This window comes from Vulpes lagopus, chromosome 18 (assembly GCF_018345385.1).
Source record: "Vulpes lagopus strain Blue_001 chromosome 18, ASM1834538v1, whole genome shotgun sequence".
NCBI lineage: Eukaryota > Metazoa > Chordata > Mammalia > Carnivora > Canidae > Vulpes > Vulpes lagopus.
The window spans coordinates 43,213,923-43,228,759 of NC_054841.1; the positions used below are offsets into that span (position 1 = coordinate 43,213,923).

The 14,837-nt window shown below is 42.5% G+C and overlaps 1 protein-coding gene across 1 annotated transcript in view; it reads left to right on the top strand.

Annotated features, from left to right (window-relative positions):
• Window positions 1–14,837, top strand: part of DTD1 (D-aminoacyl-tRNA deacylase 1) — a 179,067-nt gene that overhangs the window by 72,302 nt on the left and 91,928 nt on the right. The window lies entirely within an intron of this gene.

Below are 14,837 nucleotides of genomic sequence, written 5' to 3' on the forward strand. Positions count from 1 at the left end.
GTTTTCATTTTAATTTGTCTCCATGAATTTTTTGATTTCTTTCTTGATTTATTGGTTGACTCATTCATTGTTTAGTAGCATGTTATTTAACCTCCATGTGTTTGTGGTCTTTCTAGACTTTTTCTTGCGTTGATTTCCAGTTTCATAGCATTTAGTCAGAAAAGATGTGTGGTATGACTTCCGTCTTTTTGAATTTGTTGAGACTTATTTTTTGGCCTAATGTGTGATCTCTTCTGGAGAATGTTCTGTGTGCACATGAAAAGAATGTGTATTCTCCTGATTCTCCTGTTTTAGGATGGAATGTTCTGAATATATCTGTTGGATCCATCTAGTCCGATGTGTCATTCAAAGCCATTGTTTCCTTGTTGATTTTCTGTTTGATCTAGTAATGTAAGGGGGTGTTGAAGTCCCCATTATTAGTGCATTACTATTGATCACTTACTTTATGTTTATTTTTAGCTGTTTTATGTATTTGGGTGCTCCCAGGTTGGGTGCATAAATATTTACAGCTGTTATATCTTCTTGGATTGTTCCCTTTATGAGTATAGTGACCTTTTTCATCTCTTATTGCATGCAGTCTGTGCGTGTGTGGTTTACAGTCTGTTTTAAAGTCTGTTTTGTCCCATATAAGTATTGCTATCCCAGCATTCTTTTCACTTCCATTTGCATGATAAATGCTTTTCTGTTCCTTCACTTTCCATCTGCATCTATCTTTAGGTCTGAAATGAGTCTCTTATAGGCAGCATATAGATGGGTCTTGCTTTTTTGTCCATTCTGTCACCTGGTGAAGACTTTTTAGAAGGCATTAGCAATGTTGATCAAAATTAGAACCAGACATAAGTGGACTGAGCAGTTTCACCTCTTTGAACCTCTCTTTCAGAAGTCTGTGCACATGTGCATGAAGATATTGGTACAAGGGGGCTCAATACCGCATTATGGAAACAACCAAAATGCTCATCAGTAGAGGCAAGGTTAGATAAATCCTATCTCATCTGTAGTGTAGAATACTGTGTACTATTTAAAGAGAATGAGACTGACCTATTTGTACTGACATTCAAATTAGATAAGAATAGGAAAGAAGTCAAATTATACTCCTCCCCCCCTTCCATTTTTAGTTCTACTTTGCTTTTAAACACATAGAAATTGGCCATCTGCTTAATTCTGACTCTGCTGTCACATTGTTGAACTGATACAGATGCTTCGGATAATTATGCTGTGGCTCAGAGAGTTCAAATTACTGATAAATTAACTTTGTTTTTATCACCCTTGTCTTGAAGTCATTTTTATTACTTTCATTCTGTACTAAAATGGGGAATAAATGTCCAGAGTTGTGGGGATGGGGCCGTGCTGTACCACGGGCAGGAATGATGCATTTGGCTGTGTTGAGTGCTCTTGTCCTCTTAGTGCCCTGGCCCTGTGTTATCCTACTCAGGTCAGGAGGGCACTGCTAACCTCTCTGAGGAATGACCTTTTCTTTGACAAGGTCTTAATAGGACTGGCATCTGAAGAAGTCTTATTTTCGTGATGGAATTGGGAGAAAAGTTTCGTAAAAGGTATCCATACAACAGTTGAGTAAATACCTTGATCTATAGGTCTATCAAAATAAATCGATCATTAAATTTAATAAATCAAAATATTTATTTTTTCAAAAAAACTTCAGAATAGAATTGCTTCTGTGACCAGAACTCATTTCCTGTGTGTTCTTTTCAATTAAAAACATTTTACTATGAATTATTGAAGACAAATAAGAAGGAATGAGACAGTGATCACAGTGTATCCACCTCCCAGCCTAAGAAAGTAGGATCTTGAAGATGGCCTCATGAGGGGCGAGCTGGCCATATTATTGCCTGCTGTGCTAGTACTTTCTGATTAACACTGGTATCTGGGACTCAGCTCCATGCTTTTGCGGGTCCAGATTCCGTAGGGATGAGTTGCTGGAAAAGACACTGGGCTGGGGGATAAGGTTCAGAAAATGGCTTCTTGTGATTTCTTTGTAGATGAAATTTAGTATTTAATACAAAATTTATAGGAAGCTGTTGTCCCTGCTCTTGCCAAAGCTATTGCAGTAATGGCACTCTTGGTTGAGCCAGTGAAGCTCTTACCCTTTGCTCTGAAGGAATCCAGATCTGGCCCCTTTCCCCCTACCTACTTCCCTGCCTTTCTATGCATCATCTCTCTATCTATCCATCTGTCCTTCTATCTGTCTATCCATCCTGGCATCCCTCCATTGATTCAGTATTCATTGAGTATCTGCTGTGTTAATAAGGCTCCATGCTTGGCATGGCCAGGCTGTTGAAGTCCTGCTTAAAGTAAGAAGGGCAGCTGTAGACCACCTTGGACCAGCCCTGCTCATTATTCTGCATCTTCTTCTGGTCCCGCAGTGGTTTTAATGTGGATTCTGGGATGGAACCATGCTCTGCAGAGGTGTTAGGAGTCTGGGGGGAGGGGGTAGTGCTACTGGTTGTGTAGGCCTCATGCCTAGCATGTGGTTAGGACTGACACTATGGTTGTTTGGGTCATGCTGCTAGTAGCTGTCCGGGTGGCAGTAGATGCCCTTCAATGAGAACTGCTCAGGGCACATGGAGCACTTATGTTTATGGTTAGTGTGGGCTTTGTGGATGTATTCTCATCAATGAAGATTTCAGGGCAATGGAGGCATTATAGGTCAGCCTTCTTTGGGAGCTAGGGGTATGGGTGAGCATGTGTTTCTCCAGCAACCTGGTCTGGCTGGAGTGTCCTTTGCAGACTACCTCTGTCTATAGTGTCCCAGGAGAGAGAAACAGGCAATTTCTAGCCTATTTTAAGAATTTCTTTAAGAGAGGAATGTCCAGGGTGCTGTGGTAGTACACACTATTGTATTATTGTATGTGTGTGTGAGAGTGATATGGAAAGAGGGAGAGAGGGAGGATATATGTATGGGTAAGTGAGAAGGACACAGGACATTTCAAGGTGAGGGACGGTTTTTTTTTTTTTTTTGCAAAGACACAGGGAAAGAGAGTAACATATTAGTTATTTATTGCTAGATAACAGAATACTTCAAAAGTTAGTGAATTAACAGTATTATTATCTTACATTGTTTCTGAGCATCAGGAATTCAGGAACAGTTTAGCTGGGTGGTTCTGACTCAGAGTCTGTGGTGGGGTTGCAGTCAAGATGTCCGGGCAGGGCCATAGTCATCCCTAGGCTTGACTAGAGCTGGAGAGTCTGCTTCCAGAGTAGCTCACTAGTATGGCTGGCAAGCTGATACTGGCTGTTGGCAAGAATCTCAGTTCTTTTCCTGATGCCTCTTCCTAGAACTACTTGACTGTCCTCATAGCCAGCTGCCAGCTTTCTCAGAGCAAGTGATCCGAGATAGCAAGATGGAAGCTGTAATACCTGTGACCTAGCCTTGCTGGTCATTTCACAGTGTCATGTAGTGGCAGCCCCATGCTATCATTTTGCACTGTCCTGTTGGCTACAGCCAGGTGTATCTTTACTGTGAGGGAGGTAGAGACTATGTAAGGACATGGCTACCAAGAGGCAAGGATTATGGGGCATTTCTTGGAGTGCTGCCATAGCATGGTCCTGAATCTGCAAGCTGGTCTATAGGCCTCAGGGGGGTGCACCTATGAGTGGGGAGAGCTGATTGGGCTGGGAATCCCAGTACAGACTCTGGACATTGTTTTAAGCACTTTCTACTTCTTTATTTCTTAAATTTTATTTATTTGAGAGAGAGAGAAAGAGAGAGAGAGTGAGAGAGAGAGCGAGCATGAGCAGGGAGGCTGGGTAGAGGGGAGGGGGGGGAAGTAGACTCCCCACTGAGCAGGGAGCCTGACATGGGGCTCCATCCCAGGACCCTGGGATGATGACCCAAGCCGAAGGCAGACACTCAACCAACTGAGCTACCCAAGTGCCCTAAGCACTCTATTTCATCTTCTTCAAAGTCCTGGGGCGGCCTGGAAGGATTTTTAGCAGGCAGATGACATGCTCAGTGAGCTTTAAAGTGTATAGTTCTGATAGAGGTGTGGAGGGTGTTGGAGTGGGAGGCAGATGTATGACTCAAGGACTGCTGGTGGTGGTCTGTTTAGAGGTTCTGTAGTCCTCACCATCCCTGAAGCATCTGGAGCTGAGTGAAAATCCCCAGTTATGGCAAATCCCACCTCTCTACCTCCTCCCCTGTAAAGGAGACTTAGACACAGGCTGGAGGGGCTACAGACTCATAAACCAGGGGCCTCCAGAGTGGGCTGTGGGGAAAAAAAAATCATTGGAGCATGGAAAGTAAATATTACCACTTTTATTTATCTGTATCTCATTTTTAAAAATGTCTATTTTTAGGACTATTTTATGATGTCCTTAGTGTGTGAATATGACAGCAACTCTGTATAACTTAAAGGTTAGTGAATGTGTGTCATTAGGGTACATGCCCCACATCTTTTACCAATAGGGTAGATGATCACTGAATTTCAAGACCACTGCTAAGAGGGAGACTGGTCCTGGGATGGGGGACAGTGTTGGCAGTTGTGCCCAAAGTCTCTTTCAATGACTGGTTGCTTTCATAGAGGCCCTCACACACCTCAGCACTGTCCTTAGTAGACCTATCTTGGCACAGTGCCGTCTGGTGGTAGCTGGCTTGCTCTGCAAGCTCCTAGCAATTACCCCTTGTGACCTTGGTCACTTGAGGGAAGCCAGTCTTAGGCAATCTCTGGCCTCAGAGTCATGCCTGCATTTAGAACTGGCTCAGAAGTGTTGGTGGTTCTGCCCTGGCAGGTCATTCAGTTTTTCTGAGGGCCCATGTTGGTTTGTAAAACAAGAGTGGTCCTCCTCTGCAGGGTGCTTTGGTGGAAGGGCCTCATGAAGTGCCTAGCATGTAATATTTTACCTTCCCATACCCCACATGATGCACAATAGGCCAATATCAACTGAAGATTCCTTCCTGATTGTATCCCAGGTCAGGACTCTAGGGGACTACCATGACCCCCTCAGTTAGGCCCTGCGGCTCCAATGACACATTGAGTTCCAGGGAGATCCTGGCTTACTCAACTTGATTACACATAATCTGTTTGATTGGTGCTCCTGAGTTAAAAACATGAGAAGTAGCTTTGATACAAAGTGAGATGTCCTTAGCAATTAGGACCTCTGTTCCTGAGGAGCAACAGTTTTTAGTGTTTGATGAAGTGTACCCATCCTTTGCAGCCTGTTTGCAAGGTATACTCTGTAGTCTGAAATTAAAAAAAAAAAAAAAAAAGTCAATTCTCATAGTCTTGTCAGTAACTTTGAAGTATCTTTACAGAAGAATGCATGCGGTCCACAGGATTTATTTTTATAATCTCTTGCATGTTATTTGCAAAATATGGATCTTTTTAACCTTTTATTTTGAAATAATTTCAGATTTACAGAAAACTTGCAAAAATAGTAATGAGGAGTTTCTGTACACTCATTTGGCTTCCCCTAATGTTAACATCTTATATGAACATAGCACAGTTATCAAAAGCAAGAAATGAATGTTGGTACAACACAATTAAGTAGTCTTCAACCCTTACTTGAATTTCCCTGATTTTCCCTCTAGTGTCCCTTTGGTGTTCCAGGATCCCATCCAGGATTCCATGTTGGGATTTGTCATATCTATTTGATCTCCTCCATCCTGAGACAGTGCCTTGGTCTCCATATTATATTTTTGAAAATGTATAAATCTATCTTTGTAGAAATCCTTTGAATATAAGTTTGTTTTCTTCTCAAAGGCCCTGTTGCCTCCAGCTTCTTCTGGTGGGTCCCAGCCAGTTACACACCTGTCACATAGTACTTGCTCAGTGGATAGTAGCTGCTATTGCTCTGAGGAGAAATGAGGCATGGTCATTGGTATCCCCCCAGTATGCTTTCGCTACTTTTAGAGCTTCTCATTGGGTGCCTTCCATGGCACCTGTGGGTAAATGTTTTCTAGTTTATGCGGATTCAGGTTTCCCAGTGCAGGTAGTGAGATGGAAAGGTGCCTCAGACTGGGTGCTGCAAGCCTCTGTTTTCAGTCTCAGGAGATCTGGTGTAGCAGCAGGGGCCAACATTGTGTTCTCTATTACAGATGTGTGATGCATATTTGAATCCATGCCAAGCCTAAGAAAGCCCAGGTCCCACTGTTTAGGTTTGTGCAAATAGACTGCACTGTCTCTGAGTAGCCCAACTGCTTATGAGGTGGTCTTTCCCAAGACTGTTGGGGTACTCTAGAAGTGTATCTGGAAGGTCATATACAAAGGTGGCACTCTGTGTTAACAGACTATGACAAAGAATTCCTTTCTTTCTAGGCCTGATATTGAGTATAAATATGTAGTGGTGGGGGGAGTGGGGTGTTGTTTTATTCTAGAGTTTTCTGTAAAAGTGAATTAGTTACCTGGATTCTAGAGTTGTTTGTGTGTTTGTGTATATGCATGCGTGCATGCAGGTGCATGAGACAGATACACAAATGTCTCCCATAGGGAGACAGACTGAGAGATCTAGGTTTTCCAGGACTGAGGGAGTTCTCTGGGATGTGGGACTTTTAGTGCTAAAACTGGGACAGTCTCAGGAAAACTGGGATGGTTGGTTGCCCTACAAAGGACCTAAATGGGACAGAGGATGATGTAGGTGACACCTACGAGATTCCCAGTGATAAGTTTCTAGTCAGTTTTCTGCTGTTTGCTCTGTCCCCCCCTTTTTTTTTTTTTGGCTCTGTTCCTTTTTAAAGAAATTCTTATTTAAATATTTTTTATTATGATTACCAACACTTAATTATTCTTATTTTATTAATTCCCTCACTCTGTTTTGGTGGAGAATTTTGAAATATTTCCGTGATATCCTCTCATTTCTTTATATTTGATTTCATAAAAATAAGCTTTTGTTTTGGAGTTATCTTAGATTTCCAGAAACGTTCTGAGAGTGCAGAGTTCTGAATACCCAGCATCCAGCATATCCCATTGTTACAATTTTACCTGTCCATGGCTCATTTGTCAAAATTAAGAACTTGCCATTGGTACATTACCATTTTTTTTTTTTTTTGGTACATTACCATTAACTAAACTCCAGATTTTATTTGGATTTCACCAGCTTTTCCATTTCTATCCACTTTGTGTTTCAGGATCCAGTCTAGGGCAACACATTATGTTTGATTATCTTTGACAGTTTCTGACTTTAAGAGGTATTGGTCAGGCACCCCGCAGCATGGCCTCTCATCAGGGTTTGTCTTGTGTGTCTTGTGATTAGACTGGGGTTATGGGTTTTGGGAAATCCACCCCAGACGTGACATATCCTTGTCATCTCAGCATATCAGGGGTATGTGACACCCATGTGGTATCCCCAGTGATGCAGACCTGGTCACCTGGTTGGCGTTAGCCAGGTGGCTCCACTGTGCTGTTACTATTTTTCCCCTCTCGCTCCTCAGTTCTTGGAAGTGAATACTGAAGCACCGGCCACCTTGAAGGGGTTCGGGAGGGTTAAGCTCCACTTCTTGGAGGTGGAGGTATTATATGCATTTATTATTTGTTGGGCTGCAGACACCGACATGACTTTGATTTCCAGATAAACAATGGATAATTCATTGGTGTAAGTATGTCCCTTGCCATATCTGAACTTCAAATGTAACTTGGTGTCTTGTTAAATCTGGCAACCCTAAGTATTTGGAATTCTTCTGCAAGAAAAATTAGTCTCTTCCCCCACTACATTTGAATTTTAGTTTGATTTCACCATCTTTTTGGTACAATTGTCTTCCCACTTTCTGTCATCCTTCAGCAGAGTTTGATATATTTTAGTCATTGTACTTTGTCTACTTAATTTTCTTTTAAAACAACGTGGAAGGGATCCCTGGGTGGCGCAGCGGTTTGGCGCCTGCCTTTGGCCCAGGGCGCGATCCTGGAGACCCGGGATCGAATCCCACGTCGGGCTCCCGGTGCATGGAGCCTGCTTCTCCCTCTGCCTGTGTCTCTGCCTCTCTCTCTCTCTCTCTCTGTGACTATCATAAATAAATAAAAAAATTAAAAAAAAATAAAACAACGTGGAAAATAATTGAGTTTTGCTCGAAAATGAATTAGTGTGTGTGTGTTTGTGTGTGTGTGTTTAATCAAAGGATTTTTCTCATTACATGAGCCAAAAAGCACATTAGTTTCCAACCCCTATAAATCAAACCCAGAGGTGAAGGAAACGAGATTTGTTCTGAATTTCCAAGTGTGGATCCTGGGAGGTGCAGGGAAAAGAGTCGCTGCTGTTCCTTGAGCAGCCCCAGGGGACGAAAGCAGCAAAGAGCACATGGATTCTTGCTGAACTTGACAGTATGAGGCACTTGTGATTGCTTAAGATCCCTGACTTCTGGCCTGTGTGAGAGAATGCTAGCTAAGTGGATGTGCAAATGAAGGTGGACTGGAGTGGTTGGAGATGTTGAGCGGATCCGTGAAGTTTTCTTTCAAAAGGAAACAGGACCTCTTGTTGATTGCATGCAATGCACCTAGCCCGTCAGATGGTGTTGCCTTTCATCAAAGCAGCAGTTCTATAGCATGATTTCCTCGGGTGATGTGTTTCAGCAGCTGGCACCCATCTCAGCAGCAGCAGGTGTTCTAAGAAACAACAAGGGGATGCAGAGTCAAAGGGTGGCTCAGCTCCTTCTGGACAAGAGGTTGTAGCTGTCCCAAGGGCCCTGGCAAGCCTTCCTAGACCTGAAGGGCCAGGCTGAGAGGAGGTTTAGGAGCTTGGTGAACTGAATGTGACTGTGCCGTATGGACAATTGCCTTCTTATCAGTTCATATGAAAAAATGGCACTTGAGAGGGTTCATGTCACTTAAAGGATGGGATCCTGCCTGGTATACTGTAGGTGTTTTATTAAATGTCCATCAAATGAGTACCCTCATTCTTTGCCCTATGATATGTTCAGATGATCCTCAGCAGTTGTGACATGGATCTATCTTCCCTAAACCAAACCCTGTCTCCCTTGTTAACACCACCAATCACTTGTCATTGCCTAGTCTAAACCAATTTTCCTGACTACAGGGTCTCATTCCTTTGGGTCTCCACAGAAAGGCTCCAGCACTCCTGGAGGTGTGATGGCCTTTCGTCTGAGTGCCTTCTCCTTTTTCCTCACCAAGATGGGGCTGCCCATGCCTCTGCCTCTCTACGGTGTAGAATCTAGTCTCCGGCACCTGGCACAGTCTTTGACCTGCAGAAAGCTCTTGTCAGATATGTGGGGAGTGAGTAAATAACTACTTTAGGCTGAAATGATTTCTATATCCCAAGTAAGAAATGCTTATAGGTACCAAAGTGCCCAGGGCAACTTATTTTTGTTTTTAAGATTTTATTTATTTATTTGAGAGAGAGCACACATAAGCACAAGTAGGGGTAGGGACAGGGGCAGAGGGACAAGCTGACTCCCGGCTGAGGGCCAAGCCAGACTCGGGGCTCAATCCCAGGACCCTGAGATCATGACCTGAGGTGAAGTCAGATGCTTAACCACTGAGCCACCCCAGGGCAACTTATTAAAATATCTGCACATGTGTACAGTTAATAAATTTAGTCAGGCTGCCAATTCTTTTGTCATGAGAAAACAAGAAGCATCACTTTTAACATAGCTTTCTGAAGGTATTACAAATGTCTGTGTTTGGTTCCTGTAATCTTCTTGAACAGAACAACATATGTCTGTCCGTGTGTTTATATTTTTTAAGATACCAGATGTCTATAGTACAAGTTCTTATTATATCTGTTTTCGAATTTTTGTTTTGAAACTTGAAAACACATTTTGAGATATTGCTTTGGAAATGAGTACTGAGTGCTACCTGGTCGTAGGGTATGTTTTGGCAAGCTCTTTTGAGTTTTGAACTTTCTTGAATTTCTAGTTACGGGATGCCAGTCTGTGAAATACGTGAATTGTAAATAGTGGGGTCAGTCTCTAACAACTCTAAAAAAAGAGCAGGCAGTTATATTTTTGCTGAGGATTTTGGAAGGAAAGGCTAAGTCCTGAAGAAAGACAGCTGGATTCTGCACTGTTCAGAGATGAGGAAGCCAGGAGCTGAGCACTGGGACATGCCACCATTTCTGGGCCCCTGTTGTCGGGTAAAGTTCCCCAGACCCACACCTGTCAGCAAAGCCCCATCCTGGGGGTGGCCCAGCATCTCCTGGCAGCCACAGCTCCACCTGTCAGTGGCCAGTGGCCTAGGAACAGAGCACTCCAATAATTATTATGAGGTGTGACTCTCTGGGTCAGTGCCCTTCTGTGTTTGGAACCACAGTGGAATTGCTGAGTGAAATGAGCTACAGTGTATCGTTTTTACACAGACCACAATCTCTTCTGAACTGCTCCCTGTTCTTTTATGAGGAAACCTAAGCAGCTTTACTTGCCCTTTTCCAGATTTTCTGCTGCTCCTTTTATAGCTGCATATGAGGTCACCAGAAGGTTTTCTTTTCAGCTTTAATGTGATCGAATTGAACACTTTTGCAGCTGTGGCTCCTTGTTTTCAGATATTTGTTACCCTGAGTTCTGGGTAATGAGCATCTTGGAGGCGCAGAGAATCTCCCTCTAGAACACGAGTGTCTTTGAGAGGTGTAGCTTACCTGGGGTGGCATGCAGTTAGGCAGGGGTACTCCATAGAGCACTTGTTTTAAAACTTTATTAGTAGGGGCCCCCTTTGTAGACATATAATTATATGCTGAACAGCAGTAAAACACCAGAACGAGCTGCTGTGTGACGGGATTAGGAGAGCGAGACAACAGAGAGCATTGAGCCGTTTCTGCAGGAGGTGGTGGGAAGGGGTATCTCTGAGGCTGCTTCTGAGGAGTCTTTGGTGACAACCCAGAAGCCCTAGATCTGGAGTCAGGCATTTGTGGGCAGGGTCATCTCACATGGTCGAGGGTCTGTTCTTGGTGCTGCCTGCCTCTCTGGACAGCCGCTCTCTGAGCTTTGGACCTGTGTCTCACTGGAGGCCCGATAGTTCTGCTGGGAAGTCAGTCAGTCTCAGTGTTTCCTCTGCTGTGTTCCTCTTTTCCCTGTCATATTCACGATCTGTCACTGGCTCAGGCTCTTGGCACCTCTTTTCCTTGGCCTCCTGTTCCTTATCTGTATCCAGGGCCTGTTCATCAGTGTCTTGGTAGGAATTGAAACAGCGCTAGTGGCCGGCGTTGTGGAGCAGTTGTGGTGCTAGGCTGCTGTCACTGTGCTTCACTGTGTTATCATACTCACCCCTTGCTCCAGCCTTGTCATGGGAGGTGCAGATGACCCATAACTTCCATTTCTTGTATCACTACTGAACCGGAGTTCACTTCTCAGCTAACACTGGAATTTTCTAACTGCCCCTGATGAGTCAGCATGCCAAGGGTTTCTTTCTGTACCATGTCTTGCATACCAGGGTTTATGAATATCTCTCCACCACTTTGATCCCAACAGTCCCTTCCAAAAGTCCTTGCTGGCTCTGCTTCCCTTAGGTAAAGATCAAACTTGAGCCAGGTACAGGTCTGTGTGTGTAGGTCTGGGTCACACTGCTTTCCTGTAGGGATTGTCAACAGGAACACATACTTCTTGTCCCCAAGACCGTGCTCCAGCTCTTTCACCTACATGGCTGCAAATTAATGCACCTTATTCCTGTTCTCCCTTTTTTGCAATGGAATGGCAGGCCTGTCTTGTCTGCGGATGGTGCTGTTGTGCACAGCTATTTGTTAGCACTTTCATTGCCTGGGAATGTGATGAAGTCATTTCCATTTGACTTCTCAAGAGCTCATCCCTTCTTCTGCAATTAAATTAGGAACTCTTTTCTAATAACTCTTTTTCTGTAAGAGAACCAGAACTTAGAAAGCTCCCCAAAGTCTCCATGACAATGCACAGAACTGGCAGTTGACAAGTATTTGCTTTTTTTTTTTTTTTTTTAATTTTATTTATTTATTCATGAGAGGCAGAGTGAGAGAGAGAGGCAGAGACAGAGAGGGAGAAGCAGGGTCCATGCAGGGAGCCTGATGTGGGCCTCGATCCCAGGTCTCCAGGATCATGCCCTGGGCTGAAGGCAGCACTAAACTGCTGAGCCACTTGGGCTGCCAAGTATTTGCTTTCTATTAGAGTCCCAAAGAAAACATTCCTCAGGGTGGTGCTTTGTGTCATTGTACGTGGACGCGGTAGTCATGTTTCTCCAGTATTGTTCTTCAGAAGTGTTCTCTCTGTGAGAGGCTCACTTGGACTAACCAAGCAAAGCAAGAAGCCAGTGGTGACACTTCCTAAGGTTTCTGTACATTGGGACAGTGAAAACACTGGCGTCATCATCGGTATTATCTATTAATAGAAAAATGTAAGTCTGGAGTTCTGGTGGCATTCAAAATTATTTTTCATCATTTCTTCTAATGTTTATGATGTGGACCACTCCACAGATAATTGGGGTGGCTGTGGTTGACAGCCTCACGAAAAGGGTGTCTTTGTCCTCCCTTAGTAGCAGCCCGAAACAGCCTCCACTAAGTAAATGCACTTGAATTTGCAGAGTATATGGGACTCCGTTGCCTTCTAGAATAAAGAAAGGAGGAAAGGGAGAGGCTGCCCCTTTACATGACATTCTTAGACAGAGGGGCTCCTTTGCATTCTGTATTTATTTTATTTGGAGACCTTGGTCTCATTACAGTTTAAATCTTGTTCTCTTACTTTTGCAGCTTATTTAATTGAGAACATTTCAATGAAAAAAAGTCTAAAACGTTGCAGTTGTAAAGAATCTGGGGTCACGCAGAGGCCTTAATTGATCCTTAGATGAACGAATGACTGTAACTCCCTGGCGAAGGGCCTCCTTTTCATTATTTCTCAAGGCCTTTATCCCCTCTCTATCAGCGTGGAACAGCTTAATGTTTTTGGCCCATTGCACTCTGAGTTATGCTACTTTTAAAGCTTGGACTACATAACCAAGAGGCTGAAGCCAGAGTAAGCTGGATAGCATACTCCTGTGCTATTTATTGCATGAGGCAGTAAAAACAGCACCAACGCAGTCCTTTGTTTTACTTTTTGTGGGCTCTGTCATCACTTTAATTGGTTGTTGTTAGGACAGATGTTTTAAAAGGAATATTTTAGCATGACTGTATTTGCTTATTTAATTTCTGATGACTTGCAGGACATTTATATTTACATTTTTTAAAAAAGAGCTGTGGGCTATGGGAGCAGAGCAAACCCATTGGCCCTTTCCAGACCTGGTCCTTGGGAAGAGATAGTGAGGATGCCATGGTGAGCTTTGCTGGGAAGAGTCTTGAGGGAAAGAACCATGAACTTAAAACCTAGGGCCAGCCAGCATGCAGAAACCTCTCCATGTACAGTCAGTAGAACATTCAGTAGCAATCCAAATGTCAAATCACCTTGAAAAATGGCTTTTAAGAACGCAGAAGTGAAGTTACCAGTGTTTTAAGGTAAGCAGAATTTAAAAAGAAAATATTCCATCTCTTTGGAGAGAGCTTTTGAACCAACCAATTAAAGCCTTCACAACTCTGATACCTTTGTAAAGCATTGAACTGACTTCAGACTTGGACATGAGCTTGGTTCCTGTGCTAAGGAGTCCAGTAATTATTTTTGGTTCATTGAATTTGGGCATTCATAGAAAAGCTTATCAATATTAACTTTCAGAAAAAAAAAGAGATTTGTTTCCATATTTGGGTCAAAGTGTACCTTCTAAATTGCTATTTCATAACAAGGTTTGCAAAGTAATAATGTAGCTCAGTATTTTGAAGAATTTTAGATTCAGAAAATGTGTCTAAGGATGAAAGGTTTATTTTAAGAGTTCCTTGCTCTTTATACTGTTTGAATCATCTTCTCTGCTCTTTTACAAATTTGGATAGATGGGGAAACTCCATTGGTTTATCCTAAAGCAGACACCTAATAAGTCAACATAACATCATCAGTGGAAGTGGTCATGATGAATCCTGTGGTCTAGTAAATTTCCTTCTATAGTTAATTGATACATTAGCTGATTTGGGGCTATACTGTTATGATTGTACAGAAAATGTTTGTTACAGTAAGCCAGCCAGACAGATGCTGCCCAACTCATAATCAGAACTTCCTAGATGTCAAAGTCTCTTGATTCTGAGCCAAAAAATCAATCTGTTCTTTTGTCTAGCTGGGTTCTGCTTCTACTTCTTCCTGTTGCACGGGACTTGTTTGGTGCATAACAGGCATTCAATAACTGTCTATTGAATTGCCAAAAGACTTAACAAGTGATCAGATGTTATTTGTACCTGGGAGTAATTTATTGCTGGAGTGACAGGTCACCTGGTTTCCACGATGTTATTATCTGTGAGTCTTAACTGGAAGTCAGGCTGCTTAACCTGTCCAATTTGTTTAAGCCTAAGTTGAAATTCTAAGGTTTTTTTTTTTGGTTGGTGGTTGGACCTTTTGTTATTATGGGATGTCTTAAACCATTTGAGATCAGTTGACCAATTTTTTTTTTTTTTTGTATTTTGTATCCACCTAAGCATTTTTAGAGTTAATAAAATGTGAAACTGTTTCTGGGTTGAAAAATGCTACAAGTTAAGGCACATGGTAGAATACATGTATGAATCATATTTTCTTTCATGATTGTTATTCATTTTTACAAGTTATGGGGAAGAGGCTGGGAGGGACTTGATTCTTAGCAGGTTGCTACTCTTATGTAACATAACATGAAAGGTCTAGAGTGATGAAAATTATTCTTGTCAAGTTTATGATTCTTGACCTTTATTTAATAACATCTATCTCAATTGTTTAGAAATAAAGTATAGTTTCTTTGAGATACTGTCATTCATTATTTTCAAAAGAGCTTTTTAACTCTTTAAACCCATGTCACATGTAAATTGGCACTAAAAGTGTCTTGCAGGATAATAGAAGTTTATGCCTGGGGAAGCAAGCACAGAAGTCTTTTTCTCAGTTTGAT